Here is an 18,540-nt window from a genome sequence, read left to right as displayed (position 1 = left end):
AGTTTCCTTACCTGCAAATTAAAGGGTCTATGTTCAATGACCTTTTATGTCCCTTACAGCTCAGATTTATGACTCCATAAGTCACGTCACCTCTCTTAGCTGCTTAATTGTTAAATGAGGATTTGGGATTAATTGAGTTCAAAGGTCTCTTCCATTTGTAAATATATGATGATCCTAAATGCTACTAAAAGCAAGAATAACTGACATCTAAAACCCTTGAAAGTTTGCTGAGTACTTTTTATACATCATTTCACTTGATGTTCCCACAAGACAGATAATTATTAAAATATTATCTATTGACATAATAATAATAGCTAGCATTTATATCAAGCTTGAAGGTTTTCACAATACTTTAGCTATGTTACCTCATTTGATCCTTATAGTAACCCTATATTAACTATTTTAAATAGATAAGGCAGCAAAGTGGTGCCACACTGCACAGAATGCTAGGCTTGGAGTCAGGAAGACCACAGTTCAAATCCAGCCTCAGAAACAGCTAACTGTGTGACCCTGGGCAAGTCACTTACCCTCAGATTACTCAACTAAAATGGGTGTAATAATAGTACCCACCTCCCAAGGTTGTTGTAAAGATCAGATGAAAGGATTATCTATTACTTAGCAAGTGCTAAGCATAGAGCCTAGCACAAAATAGGTAGAATATAAATGCTAACTATTATGATTATTAGCATTATTAATATTGTTATTATTACAAAGGAACAGGTAAAGAGAGGTTAAGTGTCATAGAGCTAGCAAGTGTCTGAAGCTGGTCTCCTGACTCCAAGGTCAGGATTCTGTCAACCATACTTTCAAGCTGCCTAAAATATGCCTTCTGTCTGAAGCCTTTACCGTATGTTCTCTTTGCTTATAATCTTTTTTATCTATGTTTTTCTTACTTATCTATTTATTTATTTAACATGTGTGCTGGGTTTGTGTCCCTTCAAGTGAACATATGTCTTTTTATATCTCTCTTTGTGTGTATAGATATATATGTATACTTATGTACACAGATTTAGATATAGATAGACACACCTATGTTAATCTCTCTAACATCTTGAAACTAAGACTAGGGTCCTTATTAAACACTAATACACATGCCCAAACTTCTATAACATACCCTGCATCTTACATAGCTTCAAGATACAGCCACTCAGGAAACATTTATTAAGCTGACATATTATTATGTGTCAGGCATTGTGGTGGTGGTGGTGGTAGGAGTAGTAGTGGTGGTGGTAGTAGTCGTAGTAGTAGTAGTAGTAATAGTAGTAGTAATGGTGGTGGTAGTAGTAGTAATAGTAGTAGTGGTGGTGGTGGTGGTAGTAGTAGTAGTAGTAGTGGTAGTAGTAGTAGTGGTGGTGGTGGTGGTGGTGGTAGTAGTAGCAGTAGTAGTAATAGTAGCAGTTCTAGTAGCAGCAGTAGTAGTAATAGTGGTGGTGGTGGTGGTAGTAGTAGCAGCAGTAGTAGTAATAGTAGCAGCAGCATTAATAGTAGTAGTAGCAGCAGCAGAAGTAGTAGTAGTAATAACAGCAGCCACAGCAATAATAGTAGTAATAGTAGCAATAGCAGTAGCAGCAATAGTAGTAGTAATAGCTGTAGTAGTAGTAGCAGCAGCAATAGCAATAGTAGCAGCAACAGCAACAGCAGTAATAGAAGTAATAGTTGTAGTAGTAGTAGTAGCAGCAGCAGCAGCAGCAATAGCAGCAGTTAATATTTATGGGCCAGGCACTACGCTAAGTATTTCTCAATAATCTCTCACTTTATTCTCACAACAACTCATGGAGATAGGGACTATTAATATCCCTATTTGACAGATGAGGAAAGTGAGGCAAAAAGAGATTATGTGATTTGTCCAAGGTCACACAGTTACCAAGTGTCTGAGAGTAGATTTGAACTCAGGTCTTCCTGATTCCAGGTTCAGATCTCTTTCCACTAAGCCACTTTTCTAGTAAGTGCTAGGGTTAAAAGAAAGGTGAAAATAACCCATTGTCTAGTAAACAAAGCAAAAATAATCACATAGAACATCTTTTATAGGCCTTCAGAAGGAAGATTCTGGATTATCTTTTACACAGATGAGAGCCACAGATGGAATATATCCATGTTAGAATTCATAGAAAAAGGGTGGGGAGGGGAGAGGGGGAAAGGGGGAAAGGTAAAGACAATGGATTACTAGTTCCTTACCACCCATTTTCCACAGCTGAGATCCCAGTAGTGAATTGACACGCCAACAGAGTCAGTCAGCCAGTTGTCTGATTTACCTTTTAGGTAACCAATGGTTTGGGTCCTGGAATAAACTGGGAGCAGTGGGATAAAGTCCAGGTTAACCTTCTTTCAGAGAAAAGGCAGAAAGTCCTTGCTTTCAATATATGGCTTCTCAACACAGAAGACATGATTTCTGTTCTGTCTATAGTACTGCATGTCTGGACCAAGAAAATCCTTTGATCTATCCATGCCGATTTTTTCATCTATAAGTAAAAATAATATCTGCCTTCCCAAAAGAATCATGAGGATTCATGAATGTCTGTAAAATGCTTTTGAGTAAGCTGGAAGAAATGTAATATACATACATATATGTATGCGTGTATGTGGATGAATATGTGTATGTGTGTACAGGTGTGTACATATACACATGCATATAACTATATGTTTATGTGTGTTTATATATGTGTATACATACATATGTATGCATATGCATAAAACTAGGTATGGTGCTGACTGTTAAAGCTCTTTCCCCCTACTGAAAAATGAATTATAGGTCAGGAAAGTCAATGAAAGCCCCAAAAGGTATAGACTAGGAGCTGGGGGCAAACCCATGAGCTATTTAACTCTCCATAAAACTAGGCTAAGGCTTTTGGTGCTAAAAGTTATGAAGCTCTCAGACTCATCATAGGAAAATCAGACAAGTGAAAAGAGAGATGAGCCTACAGGGGATTTTATGGGGACATGAGGCTGGGGAGAATGGGAAACAGGAGGGGTAAGTTTATCTTGGCATGAGCCTGAATATGTAGCTGTGGAAAGCCCATATCATTAGGTCCTTTCAGAATCTCAGGGAAAAAAAAGTATGATTCAGGGAAAAGCCTTGATAGAAGGTCTAAGGGGTTTCTTATTTCATTGAAACCAATTTTCCCGTCCCTACTGCTTACCAGGATCAGCAAGTAGCACATTTGTATCTGTCTCTGTGTGGATCTCTCACTGGAGATGTCTTTTGGCTCCAATTCAAATTCATTTCAGTGCCTAGAAAGAGATATTACTTGTTATAAAGCAATGCCCAGATTGTTTCCAGTCTAAACACAACTCTTTCTTAAACCCAGGGACTGGTATTTGGGTTGTCTATAGGTAAAGAGTGACAGAGATTAAAGGAAGACAGACCTGATGCTGCATACTTTAAAATAAAATAGGCATGGTTTTCAGAAACCTCTTTCAAGGTGTTGTAAATCCAACTTTCTAAATGCCCAAGGCTGAGTTTATCTATAAGTATCTGGGGGGAGATTTCTGTGTCTATTAATCCGTTTTCCTGCTACCTTACCTCAGGGCTTAAAGGCTACATAAACTATCCAGCTGAAAGGCTATTACAAAAAGTCTCCATGGACAGGTATCCCCTTTCCACCTTCTCTTCTTTAGCAACACACCACTGCTATAGGGGGAGAAAAGTGTGGTGAAAATCATTCAAGATGGAGTTATAAAGTCCCCACAGCAGATCAGTATAATATGATAAGAAGAAACCTGGTCTCTGCATCAAAGGAGAATGTGACTATTTAGCCTGTTCGAATCCTTTTCTAAATGGCTCACAAAATAGTGGATAAAGGGAAATCGGTGTGTATCATTTATTTAGACTTCCAAATGGCTTTTGATAAAGTCTCTGACAAGGAAGCTATTAAGGAAGCTTGGTAACTGTGGAGGTGAAAGGTAAAATCCTTTATGGATTTTAAATCCAAGAAATAAAGAACAAGAATCAATGGTCATTTCTCTGCATGAGAAAAAGCTAATAGGTAAAGTGCTAGGAATCAGTACTTGGGCCAGTTTTATTCTATTTATTAACAGAGAGTTTTATTTGCAAAATATTCAAAAATTCTAGGCAGCTAGGTAGAGCAATGAATAGAATGCTGGACTTAGAGACAGGAAGATCTAGGTTCAAATCCTGCTTCGGATAGTTTATTAGCTGGCAAGTCACTTAATTTCTTTCAGCATCAGTTTCCTCATTGGTAAGAACTGAGATAATAATACCTACCTCACAGTATTGTTGTGAGGATTAAAAGAGATAACATATGTATAGTGTTTTCTTCTTGTTGTGATTGTTCTGATGTATTATGTCTGACTCTTTGTGACTCCGTTTGAGTTTTTCTGGCAAAGTGTTTTACCATTTAATTCTCCAACTCATTTTACAGATAAGAAAACCAAGGCAAAGAGGGTTAAGTGACTTGCCCAGGGTCACATAGCTAGTAAATGACTTACTATGGACCGATTTGAGCTCAGGAAGATGAGTCTTCCTCACTCCAGGCCTGACACTCTATCCACCATGCAACCTAGCTGCCCATGTATAGTGCTTAGCAAACCTTAAAGTGATATGTAAATCCTAGTTGTTGTTGTTATTAACAACCATCTGGGAATATCTAAGTAGTACAGTACAGAAGTCAAAAAGATCTGGCTTCAAATCCTAGCCTTGTCAGTTCCTCCACATATAACGTTGAGCAAGTCACTGGCTCAAGTCATCTGCCTCAGAAAACTTACTCCCTGTTTGACTCTTATTGAATCACTTATCTGGGACTCAGTTTCTTCATTTGTAAAATGGGAGAATTGGATTGGATAATGACTAAAGTCTTCTCCATTTCTAAATTTCAGATCCTATGATCCAGTGAGTCAATAATGTGTCACCAGAAGAAAAAAAAAAGACATGGCCCAACCAGGGTACTAAGTTAGTGGATATGGTGTGAAGGAGAGAAAATACTTCACAAAAGTCAATCATTGACTAGAAAAGAGTTAAATGCTAATATTTTGTGTTATTCTTTCATCTCATTCTTCTTCTACTGAAGAAGTTCTAGCAGGTTAAATAGTATTTGATGTCTAAAATCAGGTTCTGCTTGCCTATAATTTAATGGAGTGAATCCCTTTAATACAGGGTTTTTGACCACTGACACCCCAGATTAGCACAGCTATTCTCTGTGCTTTGTTTCTCAAGAAAAGAAGGAAGTCATATACAAGTGGACTTAGCCTCTTTCTAGCAGAATGGCACTGGGAGTACATGATCATTGGTGGGTTGATGGCACATAGTTTATTCATAGCAAATATTGAACCTTGGCTACCTTCCCTCTGCCATGACCATTCTTGGACTTCCTCCCCTCACTCTATGAGCAATTGTATGTGTGCTCATATGAGTATGTGTGCTCAGGGAATCCAAACTATGTTATTAGTACTCTAAATCAATTGATGAGAATTTATTAAGAGCCAACTATGTGCTTGGTCCTACATAAAGACAAAAATGAAACAATCTCTGCTCCCCCCCCCAAGAAGCTTACATTCTATGGGACTATTACCACTATTTAATTACTATAAATTAACTGCTAATTACTACAGGGCCTGTTATTTCATTGGTATGGGGAGCTCTAAATGAGAAAACTCTCTCTACCAAAGAGGAGAGATAACTGCCTTGAAAATTAAGAAATTTAGAGAACTACATAGAGCCCTAAAAAGTTATGTGGTTTGTCCAGGATCACATAATCGGTATATGTCAGGGATGGGACTTGAACTCAGATCTTTCTGACTCTGAAAGCTTTCTATCCTAAAGTCATTTCATTGAAACCACAGTAACTTTTAACATAAACTGAAGCGAAGCATAACCAAAACATGAATGGTAGAAGGATGACCTTCCTTGGACTTCATTTACAATGGCTGCCTATGGTTAAATTAGGCATCTCAGCCTTATAATCAATTCCTTCTATCAACTGTTCCCCAACACTCCACCTTCTCTCTTATTTAAATAGTATTCCAAGCACATGCCTTTCTTGTTGCTGATTAGTCCACTTAAAAACACCCTCTGCACTCTTCTTCTTCTCCTGTTCATCATTTTAACATCCAAGCCTGGTCTTGAAGCAACTGCAAGAAGGTCTTGTAGGCCTATGACCTATGTTACTGATCGCTCCTCTAGTCTGAATCCCTTCAGTACTTTGAGGTTCCGCACTTGCTGGAGTATTTTGTAAACTGCTGCAATGCATTTTACCATATATAATGTCACTATTTAAACTGAGAGTTGGCAGCTAACACTACAGCTAGTGTGGTGCTCAGCATACATCGAGTGATCAACAAACAATTAATTAATTAGTAAATAAAACGTCAATCACTTTTTGTATCAGACTCATTCTTGGAAGCTATGTTTGTCTGAAACGTTTGCAAATCAAATACCGTTTTTTATCATTGACATACATTTATGATTTCAAAGATATTTTATCTTTGCTCCTTATTGATCTTCTACTGGCAACGGCTCAAAGCATTTTGGCTTTGTTTCCCTGTTTCTACATTTGACAAATAGTTAACAATTGTAATCAAACAACAGTTAAAGGAATTCTTTTCTAAGAGTAAAGAATCCTTTTGGTAATACTGGTAATCACCTTCTAATATCTATTTCACAAATTCCTATTTACTTTTAGTTTTTTTTAATATTTATACTGCCTGGAAAGGAGAAGGTTTTTTGCTTTTCTTTTTAATAGCCACAAAATGTTCTCCTACATTAATATGGGTAATCAGTCTACCAACAAACATTTATTAACACTTACTGTATGCAAAGAACTGTGTTAGGCACATCGAATATAAAGACAAAAACAAAACCCCAACTATGCCCTCAAGGGGTTTGTATTCTTTTTGGGAAAACCAACATATAAATACATACATATATATATATATATATATATATATATATATAATAAATACACAGTAATACCATAATCAAAATTTATTTAAGGCTGATGAATGAATCTGTGTCTTCTTGGCCAAGCCTAACTCAGGCCAGATCATTGGTTCAGGCTCAGAATTGGAATGTAATGAAACAGTAAATGATCATATAATAGATAGTGAAAAGAAGATGACAACAACCCAAAGGAGATTGAGTAAGGATACATCAATGATTCAGATGGATGTAGCTCCACCATTCCTCCACATTCATCATGGTGGTCAGAAAGGTGGGTTGACTCACAATGTAGTGAAGGTTCCATCGAGCATGAAGAAAGACAACTCCTCAGAGGCTGACTTGTTATATGTTCCCAGGAACATATGAGACCGGGAAACCACCAAAGATTGGGGACCCACTCCCCTGGACTAACCAAGTCTCAAGAATGGTTTCAGTACCCCTTTATGGGAAAAACTAGCTAAGCCCACATGAAACAAATATTGCCCCAACCACACATGATTTCATGATCAGTGCGAATACTTTCTCCACAAAGGCAGACCACAATTGTAGACCCCATTTGTTCTATATATCCAACATGGAACATCCCCATAAGCCAGTGGGGAGCCTTCTCTGATTCTTTTAATTGTTTGGGGATACTGATATTCAGATAGTCCATCTGTTAAATCTCATTCTTGCCACATGACTTCTCTCTCTCTTTTTCATCATATATGTCCTCAATAAAGTCTTTTGTACCACATCCCATGAGCAAACCATTGTGGGTCATATTCAGCAGTCTAAATTATACACACCATGTGTCTTTCCATTGCTTTTCAGATAATTCATCATTAGAAATTTCTGAGACCATGGAATTCTTTGATTTGTAACAACTTTTGATAAAATTTGCTTTTGTTAGTTTTGTTAAAAATTCTGTGAGATGAGAAATCAAGAGTTTTTAATTTTTCTATATCTCTATGGGGCCCTGAGTTATTTTACTTGAATTTCAAGCAAGGACGATATACTATTCCAATGGAAAAAACTAGGATAATTTATCAGTATAATAATCACTCATACAAAGGCCTCAATGAGCCCTTGAATGTAGCAATGAATTCATTAATGAAAAAAGCATGTATTAAGCCTTCACCATGTGCCAAACACTGTCCAAGTGCTGGGGATATGGATAGAAAAACAAGATGAACTCTGATCTCATGTAGCTCACATTCTATTTTTTAATTTTTTTTTAAATTTTTTTTGGAGGGAAATTTGGGTTAAGTGACTTGCCCAAGGTCACAAAGCTGGTTTTTATGTTGTGTCTGAATCCAGATTTGAAATCAGGTCCTCCTGACTCCAGGGCCGGTGCTCTATTCACTGTGTCACCTAGCCACCCCTGTGTAGCTCATATTCTAATGGTGGAAACTACATATATGAGAGGATTCATGTGACTGTTGAAACTCCAGGGCCCTGAGATTCTGTTTTACACTATTGGACTGTATTTACTCTCCTATGATGCTGAAATGTCTCCTGCGATACTGAGATGTCCTCATCAGTACCATCCTGGATATCTTCCGAAGGGATCAGTATTTTCTGAGCATTGTCAATAATTTAATGCAAGAAGAGAAAAGAAAACATTTTCTCATGGCAAGGGAGCAATCATTACCATAAACCAAAAGACCAGATAGGATTGTTTCCAGGCATCTCACACACAAACATATGCATACAGAGCAAGAAGACACTCGCTGACTGCCCTAGACGTGTTTCCTGCCTAGGGCTTGGCAGGCTGCCTTTCTTGCCCAATCCACTGGATTTAGAATCTGAAGTAAAGTGGAAAATAAGAGCTGAGGAGAAGCCATATTTGGGCACAGGCCCTGAGAGAGGAAAAGAAAAGAGGAAGTGGGCAAGCATAATTAGAGTAAATTAAATATAGTATGTTAATAGGCAGAGAGGAACAGGACAACAAGCTATAACCTGTCAACCCATCTGAAGGAAGTACAGGTGTTTGCTGCTTTTCTCCAGCCTTTGTCATTTTCCTTCCCCTGGATTAACAAGTCTGAGAAGTCAATGGACACATCTTTTTGAAGTGTTTGGGTGGGATTATTGCCCATCACCAACAGACACATATCACGCTAATGCCCTGGCACTGTCATTAGGGAAGAAAGGGGGCAACTTACTATTTCATTTGTCACCACTTTCATGGCCTATGTTTCCATCATTTTTCCCCTGTACAAAATAACCCCTTTCAAGAGAGTGAGAGAAAGCCTTTTCCTCATTCAGAGGTCAGAGAAAGGTGCCAGAGGAGTAAATTGGAAATGTTCATGCCTGTTGGTGGATAGTCTGTATACATCCAAGAGAGAAATTCCATTGTCAGCTTTGGGAGGAGAACAGTGAGGAAAACTAGGAAAAAGATAAAACAAGGGTAGGGGAAAGGTAGCCTTCTTCTTGGCTTCACACCCCCCCTACCACAACCAGGAAAGAAGAGGAAAAAACCATAAACTCTCTAGCTTTCACTTAACCAAAAGGTTGAGAATATGGGACTCCTTACATTTGTACTGTTTGGTGCTGACAGCCCTTGGCATCTTTTCAGTACGAGGTATGTTAACAAATAAAGAAACATTCCCCTGGGGCCTCTAATAACATTTATTCTATGCATCACTTATTCAGAGGAACAGCATGTTGTATATTTTTTTTTATTCCTCATGTGTCCTCTCTTAAAAATAATAGCTGAGTTTACCTGCTTGCTTTTGTCTACTTTACAGCACTCATTCAATTTTGGCCAGTTCTCTGCAGCTTGTCTGTGTGCTGTGTGTTCCTTACAGTTTGTGTATCAAAGAAAAGAAGAATAATACTGTGGTCCCTGTTGGGTATCTCTGACCCTGTTATGCCTCTGATAAGCTGCCTCAGATCCTTAGTGGAAATAGGAAAGTTGCCAATCTTATTTTTTTTTCTTCATCTAGATGTGTGGTTCCACTGCCACATGAACCTCCTAGAATTGAAACTTCTCCTAAAGCATTCTACATTTTATAGTCCTAGATAGCTGCCAGGGCCATGGTGAGGTTTCTGATGTCCACAATGACACAGGGGTGGGACTGGAACCCTGGTCTTTCTGACTCCAATGCCAATCTTCTATTCATTAAGCTAGCATGCCTAAATACTGCTTTGGTTTTGTTTTAGTCTACATTTGTCATTTCTTTTTCTTTCTAGTAGTTTGTCTTCCTGTCCCTTCCATTGCTTGTACTATAAAGCAAATTTTTAAAAATAGCAAAACCCTTATCACAATCATTCCATGTCCAGAATAAAATAAATTGCTGAAATTGGCAAGTCCTAAAATTTTCTTTCTCTTTCAGTATTTTAAGAACATCCCTTTTGTGGTAGGAGGTGAGGGGTCTGTTTCATTTTCAGTCTTTTGGACTTTGCTATACCATTTCACTGATCAGAGTTTTAAAGTAAAAAAAAATCCCCTCTATAATGTTGTTATTGTTGTATAAATTGGTCTGATAGGTCTGCTCACTTTGCATCAGTTCATAAAGGTCTTTCCAGTTTCCTCTGAAATTATTCATTTCATCATTTCTTATGGCACATATTTTGTGCTGCTGTGAAAAGAGCTGCTATAAATATTTCAGTACATACATATAGGTCCTTTTCTTCTTCTTTGATCTCTGCTAGGTATAAGCCTACTAGTGGTATCTATGGATGAAAAAGCATGCACAGTTTAATAGTTTGGGGGGAAATAGTTCCAAATTGCTTTAAAGAATGTCTGGACCAATAAATGATCCTACCAACTACATACTGTTATTTTTATTCTTCAGTTCTATCAGTCATGTTTCAACTTTTCATGATGCTGTTTGGGGGTTTTCTTGGTAAAGATAGCAGAGTGGTTTGCCATTTCTTGCTCCAGCTCATTTGACAGAAGAGGAAAAAGAGGCAAACAGGGTTAAGTGACTTGCCCAAGGTCATACAGCTAATAAATGTCTGAGGCCAGATTTGAACTTGGAAAGATAAGTCTTCCTGACTTCCTGGAGTTCTACCCACTGTACCACTTAGCTGAACTGTGTACTAGTGTCCCTGTTTTTCAGCAGTCCCTCCAACTATTACTACTTTCTTCTTTTGTCATCTTTGTAAATATGATGGGATAGAAGTGACTTAGAATATCAATATTGCTTGAATCTGTAATTTCTCTAAATATTGGTGATTCAGAACATTTTATATGATCTTTGATAGGTTTGATTTCTTCCTTTGAAAACTGCCAATTAATATCCATTGACCATTTTGTCTATTGGGGAATGGCTCTTGGTATAAATTTTAATCACTTCCTTAAATATGTTGAATATGAGACTTTTATCAGAGAGATTTGCCACAAAGATTTTTTCCCCCAGTAAAATGATTCCCTTCTAATTTTAATATTAGATTTGAGGGCAAAAAAAGTTTAATTTTATGTTAATCAACTATTTTTGTTGTATTATACCCTTTATCACTTGTTTAGTTATGACTCATCCCTTAGCCACAGATCCAAACGGTAATTTCTCTCTTGCTCTTCTAATTTTTATATAATGTGATCATCTATATCTAGGTAATATATACTAGGTAATATAGTATAAATATATCAATTATTTTTGTATGTGGTCTGAAGTTAATTTAAACCTAATTTCTGCCAGACTGCTGTCTAGTTTTCTGAGTAGTTTTTGTCAAATAATAAGACTATCCTCCAGAAACTGGGGCTTTTGCATTTATTGAATGCTATAAAAAATAGTTTTATTTGCTTTCGTATGTTGTGACGCTAATCTGTTTCACTGATAACCTTTCTATTTTTTAACCAGTATTCAATCATTTAATGATTACTGTCCAATTTGAGATTTGGTAATGATAGACTCTTTTCCTTCTTGCTTTTTTTTCATCATGGCCCTTGAAATTCTTGACCTTTTGTTCCTCCAGATAAATTTCATTAATTTTCTAGTTCTATTACATATCCTTTTAGTACTCTGGCACAGCACTGAACAAATAAATTTCGGTAGAATTATCATTTTGATTATATTGGTTTAACCTGTCCATGAACAATTAATACTTTTCCAATTATTTATCTCCATCTGTATTTCTACAAAGACTCTTCTATTTGTATTCATCTAGTTCCTAATTGCATCTTGGTAGATACTCTCCCAAATATTTAATAGTCTCTGTATTTATTTTCTAGTCTCTCTGCTAGGCTTTGTTAGTATTATATGCCAATTCCATGATTTCAGTGGTATAACACACCTCTTGATTAACAATTGTTCTGCAATATATCATCTTAGAAATAAATTATATAATGAACATGTTCATGTTTGTTGTTTTTTATTAAGTGCATAATATTTTTTTAAAGCTTTTAAAATAAGAAAAAAAAATCAAAGACCTTTGGTCATTTCAAGCTGCTATCACAAGCTAAAAGTAGAATGCAGCCTTGTAGCAAGATTCATAAAAACCATTATTCTACCCAAGTCTTCATTGTTCAACCTAAAATTCCCCCAGCCCCTTACAATACTAGCCATGCTGAAGTAGCCTGAAGATATCAGGGCTTATTTTCTACTCTCATGTCCTTTTTAAAAAATTTATTCTGCTTCCCTCTGTAATCTGAAAGCATCCACATGAGCTCTGTATCAAATAGTGAAGAAGCTTTTACCTGCTGTTTCCTTTGGTCATTTAGTCAAGTTTCACATTTCTCACAAGAGGGTTGGAGAGTGCCAATCCATCATTTCACCATTAAATTACCACTCTGTACATGTCACTCCTTTACTCACAAACTTTTAGTCACTGTTCCTTAGTCAGCAAAGAATAAACTTCCAATTCCAGCATTTAAAACTCTCCACAGTCTGGATCCAATCTACCTTTGAACTTTTTTTTGCATATTAGTCCTTTTCAATTCTACTCAACAAATATTTACTAGGTGCCTACTAAGTGGCAAGCATTTTGCTAAACTCTGATACAAATAAGAAAAAGACATCCCCACCCTCAACAAGCTTATAATCTAATGTGAGAAGACAATACAAAAAAAACAGAAGATGAAAAGGGTGGGGTGGGGAAAGGGACAGGGGAAAGTCCAGCAGAGGGGCATGATCCCCAGGAGTGACAACTAAGCACAGCTACTGATGGAAAATGGAGGTTACTTGCAAAGTTCTGAGCCCACTACAAGATTCCTGGAGTTTATTGCTCCATCCTCCAGCTCTCCATTCAGAAGGGAAAGGTAACTGAGGGAGCTGAGATATTGAGTATCAAAACCTGAATCCATCTGCATGGTGATGAGATTTCAGGTGATCAACTTATCTGGGAGGATATTCTATCCAAAGTGGGCTACTCAGTATCTTCCTTTCTTATCCTTTACTTTTGTATCAATGTTTTTGCTAATAGCAAACCCTAAACCAGGAATGAACCTTTCCCAATCTCTACCTGCTAAAAGCATCCATTCTTTTGAGAGCCAGTTCTGGTGCCAACTCCACCAAATTGATCCATTTTCACCTCCTATACAAGTTAAAGTGATCTCTTGTACGGTCAATTAGTTGTGTCCGACTCTTCGTGACCCTATTTGGGGTTTTCTTGGCAAAGATACTGGAATGGCCTGCCATTTCTTTCTCCAGCTCATCTGACAAATGAAGAAAACTGAGGCGGAGTTAAATGACTTGCGCAGACACAGTAAGTGAGGTCATATCTGAATTTGAAATTTGACCCTGATTCCAGGGCCAGTCCTCTATCCACCATACCACCTAGTTGCCTAAAGTGATCTCTCCACCTGCACATTTCTAGATCTCTCTTCCAATCTTGTCTCACACTTCTTATATTGTATTTATTTGTTTATATGACTGTTTCTCTATTAGACTGTAAACTCCTCAAGAGCATGGACTTTGTGATACCTGTGTTGGTATTTCCAGTGACTAGGACAGATGAGGTATTTAATAAATGTCTATTAAGTTGAAATGAGCTGAATCAAACTTTATGTACTGGAATACAGGCACCTAAGTGGTTCAGTAGATAAAGCCCTGTGTTTGGAGTCAGAAAGATGTGTTAGCCTGAGACACTTATTAGCTGTGTGACCCTGGGCAAGTCACACAACCTCTATCTGCCTCAGTTGTTTCAGTTGTCAAAAAAAAAAGAACATATTAGCATTTCTCTGACAAGGTCATTGTAAGAATCAAATGAAATATTTGTAAAGCACTTTAGTGCCTGGCACACAGTAGGTGTTTACTGAATGCTTCTTCTCCCCTTGACTATTAAAACAAAAGGCCATTAGTTTTGGGTGCTTTGCTAAACTCCATAGAAAGTCAGTTAAATTTAAATAAATAAATTATTACTAAGCATTTTCTATGTGTTAACTGAATATGGATAATAACAAAGAAACAGAAGATGTAATCCTTGTCTTCAAGGAGCTTACTATGAATTTGGGGATATAACATTTATATTGTAGCATGGAAAAAAACAACTATGCAAAAATAATACATATCTCTTCATCTTTTTGGCAAAAGTAGCATAAAGGATTTTTATCAAATGTTTTGTTAAATATAAATCAACTATTTTCAGCATTTCCCTAATCAAGCAGTTTAGTAAATCTGTCACAGAAAGGAAATAACCTTAGTTTTATGTGACCTATTCTCAATGGAATCATGGTTCTTTGTGAGATCTGCTTCCTTTTCTACATCTCCATTAATCTCCCCTAACATTTTAGAATTTTACTAGGAATTAAAGGCAAGCTCACTCGTCTACAATCTGCAAACATAATTCTATGCATATGGTAGGTCTTGTAAATATTGGAGAATAAATGAATGAATGAGCCTATGTTGCTCAATCCTCTCCCCTCTCCAATCCATCCTCTACTGTTATTGATATAATAAAGCTCTTTCTCTGTCTAAACTTTATGAGGGCAGCTAGGTGGCACAGTGGATAGAGTGACAAGACTGAAGTCAGGAAGAGTCATCTTTATGAGTTCAAATCTGGCCTCAGACACTTACTAGCTGTGTGACCCTGGCCAACCTTGTTTATCTGTTTCTTCATTTGTAAAATGAGCTGGAAAAGGAAATGACAAGCCATTCCAGTATCTTTGCCAAGAAGGCCCCACCCCAAAAAAGGTAGTTAGAAAGAGTCAGACATGACTGAAATGACTAGATAATAAAAATGTCTATATTTTGCAAGGTTTTTAGAATAAACAAATACTATACTTTTACCAAAGACATTTTCTGCATCTGCTGAAATAATTGTGTGGGTTAGGGATGTTTTTAAAAATATGATTAATAATTTTGTTTGTTTTCCAAATGTTTGATCATTCTTGTGTAACTAGTATAAATCCAACTTTGTCATAATGAATGATTTCTTAATACTATAGTTTGTTTCACAGGATTTTATTTAAAACTTTTGAACCAATATTCATAATGATATTGGTCTATAATTCTCCTTCTTTACTTTCTCCTTTCTTGGTTTAAGGTTAGGACTACATTTATCTCATTAAAGAAATCTGGTAAAACGATTTCTTTCTCAATTTTTCAGAACAATTTGTAGTATTGGGACTAGTTGCTCTTTAGAAGTTTGATATTTTTCCCCTTTGGAGATCTTTTATGGCTAGTCTTATTTCTTTTTCTGACATTGAACTACTCAAGATCTCTATATCATCTTCTGTTAGTCTTAGTATTTTACATTTTTTATGGTTATTCCCCTATTTCTTGTATTTTTTGTTTTGTTAGCACACAACTGGGCAAAGTACATTTTAATCATTCTTTTTGACTTTGCTAATTTGCAATTCTCTTATTTGAATTTCTGTTCTCTTCATTTTAATAAGGTTGGCTAAAGGTTTATTAATGTTGTTAGACTTTTTAAAGGACCAGGTTTTTGTTGTGTTTATCATTGCTGTTGTCCTTTTGGTTTTCAATTTATCTATTTCCCCTCTAATTTTCAATACCTCTTCTTTTGTGCTTCTTTTGGATTTATATGTTGGTTTTCTAGTTTTTAAAATACATACCAGTTCGTTAATCTCCTTTCCAGTTTTGTTCATATGTTTTGTTGGGATTATATCTGTCCCCTGAGGACTGCTTTAATGGTATCCCAGAAATTTTTGTAATTAATTTTTGCTATGATTTGTTCTTTCTCTCATTACTTAGGATTTCATTGTTAAGTCTCCAATTTGGTCTAACTCTTTTGTTTTAGATCCATGAACTAATTGCTATTTTTATTATCATATGAGCTATAAAGAATGTATTTATAATTTATGTTTTTATATGTATTTGCAATATTCTGATGCCTTAATACATGGTCAATGTTTGTAAAAAAAAATCCATGTGATGCTAAGAAATAGGTATATTCTCTAGTAGTCCCATTTAGAAGATGCCATAAATCTTTTACCTCTTTCTACAGGACCCCAGACAAATTACTTCAACTCTCCAGGCTTCACTTTCTTCATTTATAGAAAAAAAAAGGAGGCCAGATCTGATCATCTGTAATATCTACCCCAGCTCTCAATCTATAATCCTGCCATTATGTGATGTTATGAGGAAATATGAAGCTGAAAATCAACAAGTCACATCTTTGCATGCTAAAGGACACAAAAAAACAGTGAAAAGGAAATTTGACTGAAACAAGGCAGAAAAAAAATCTAGATATGATTAAAAGGGGACTGATTAAGTGTAGAGGCATCAGATGGAATTATGATGTGCCTCCTGGAAAGAACAGTTTGAGTTTGCTTGAAAATGCCTTACATAGTAGTGAAGGACAGAGCTGGGAAAATAGAGATATATACTTTAAGCCACCTCAGTTGGAGCTAAATTAGACTGAAAGATCTTCTAATAAGTTAGTCGAAGGTTAGTCAGCATTTATTAAGCACCTACAATGTGCTAAGCACTGTGCTCTAAGAACTGGGAGTTAAAACACAGTGGAAAGGGGACTGAATTATACTGTTTACCTGCCATGGCTCTGACATGGGCTACATCTGAGGATTGGGGAGGTAGGATAACCTATGAGTCTTTGATGATGCCCAATTAAAGACTAATGGGAGCTGCTTGGTGGTGCAGTGAATAGAGAACTGGCCCTGGAGTCAGAAAGACCTGAGTTCAAATCCAGCCTCAGACACTTTAACACTTACTAGCTGTGTGACCTTGGGCAAGTCACTTAACACCAATTGCCCTGCCTTCCCCCTCCACAAAAAGGGAAAAACAAACAAACAAACAAAAAAAGACTAATGGAATTCAGTGCCCTAGGTGCAATGACTACCCAAGAAGGGACAGATAGGGTTCATGAGGATAGCAAGTCAATCAATACGAGTTTATTACATAGAGTAGAATAGTAGAGCGCTACTTAACTTTGAAGTAAGACATCTGACATACCTCCATGTGACTCTTCACAAGTCACTCCCTCTCTCAGTGGTGTAGGCCAGTGGTAGCAAACTCAAATAGAAACAGAGCACTGTGTGCCATCTATTGCCTTTAAAAACCACAGATTAACATTATCTATGTTTTATTATTCTTCAGTTTTTTGGCAGGGGTTAAACATTTGCCAGTTACATCTTAAAGGGGCTGGTCCCCACTTGAGCAATGACCCAAGATTATAACTTTCAAAGAAGGTACAGATGTGCTTCAATAGTTTCATCACTTGGAAGTTCCCTATAACATTGAAATCAGAAGTACAGTCTTTATCATCCCTATACCTACGTGTCAGGCATTTTGTTAAATGCTGGCAGGGACAAAAATGAAACAGTCTCTTCTTCAGCTGGCAGATATTGGGTAACATGTACAATAAAAGAAGAGGGCTAGAGGTGAAAAAGACATCCCTTTATGGAAACTACTGAAGAAGTCAGCAATACTGAGTCTGTGGAATCCAAATGAACAGGCCATATCAACAGTTTGATACCAAACAAGAGTCAACAAAATGCAAATTAAAAAGGCAGGAAAAAGATGTCTTAGTAAAAGTCAAGGTTTTTGCTCCATTTGCTACCCTAAGTGAATGTGAGCCTGGCATTTCGTTAAGGTAGGTGAGAGGAGCTAGCCTCAACAACCTTTTTTTTTTCCATAGCTAATTGATCTACAAGGGCAGACAGTGCCAGATCCCCTTTACTGTCTTCCGAATGGGAGGCAGATGTGCCAGACCAGTGACAAACATGTTGAGAAATATGAATTCCAGCCTAGTATATGCTAAAAGTTAGTCATGCAACCTTGAACAAATCATTAAATCTCTGGGCTTCCCATGTAAAATGAGAGGCTTGCATTACATCATATCCAAAATTTTTTCTATAATCCTAAATTCAAGGAATTTTCAAAATACTGAGAGTTTTAGAAAGTCTAGTAAGAGAAGCAGTGAGACAATTAGGGAAATACATAGCCTGCTTGTGTGTTAAAGAACTATCAAACCTGTTTGGTCTATAATGTTATCCTTCTTCAGATGCATAGTTTGGGGAGATCATAGGATTTAGATGAGAGAGGGACCTCATAAATCATCTGTTCTCTTCCCCACCCAATCTCGTTGTTCTGCAGAAGGGGAACTTAAGAGGTTAAATGATTTGCTTAAGTTTAGACAAGTAGTAAATCACAGAGTCAAAAAGTAATGCAAGGGGCAGCTAGGTGGCTCAGTGAATAGAGCACCAGCCCTCGCGTCAGGAGGACCTGGGTTTGGATCTGGCCTCAGACACTTAACACACACACACACACACACACACACACACACACACACACACACACACA

General features: G+C 36.9%; 1 long non-coding RNA gene across 1 annotated transcript in view; it reads right to left on the bottom strand.

The window, feature by feature from the left end:
• Positions 1-2,177: 2,177 nt before the first annotated feature.
• LOC138147334 (uncharacterized) overlaps positions 2,178-18,540 on the bottom strand; it is a 69,365-nt gene continuing 53,002 nt past the window's right edge. The window contains exons 2-3 of the long non-coding RNA XR_011164777.1: positions 3,138-3,228; positions 2,178-2,288 (exon numbers count right to left, since the gene is read on the bottom strand). This is a non-coding gene — a long non-coding RNA (uncharacterized lncRNA). The remainder of the gene's footprint in view (positions 2,289-3,137; positions 3,229-18,540) is intronic.

This window comes from Petaurus breviceps, unplaced genomic scaffold (assembly GCF_028583685.1).
Source record: "Petaurus breviceps papuanus isolate PSGF00001 unplaced genomic scaffold, PetGlider_PUasm1.0 90784, whole genome shotgun sequence".
Classification (NCBI taxonomy): Eukaryota; Metazoa; Chordata; class Mammalia; order Diprotodontia; family Petauridae; genus Petaurus; species Petaurus breviceps.
The sequence above is the reverse complement of the archived record's forward strand: the minus strand, read 5'-3'. Positions and strand labels throughout refer to the sequence as shown.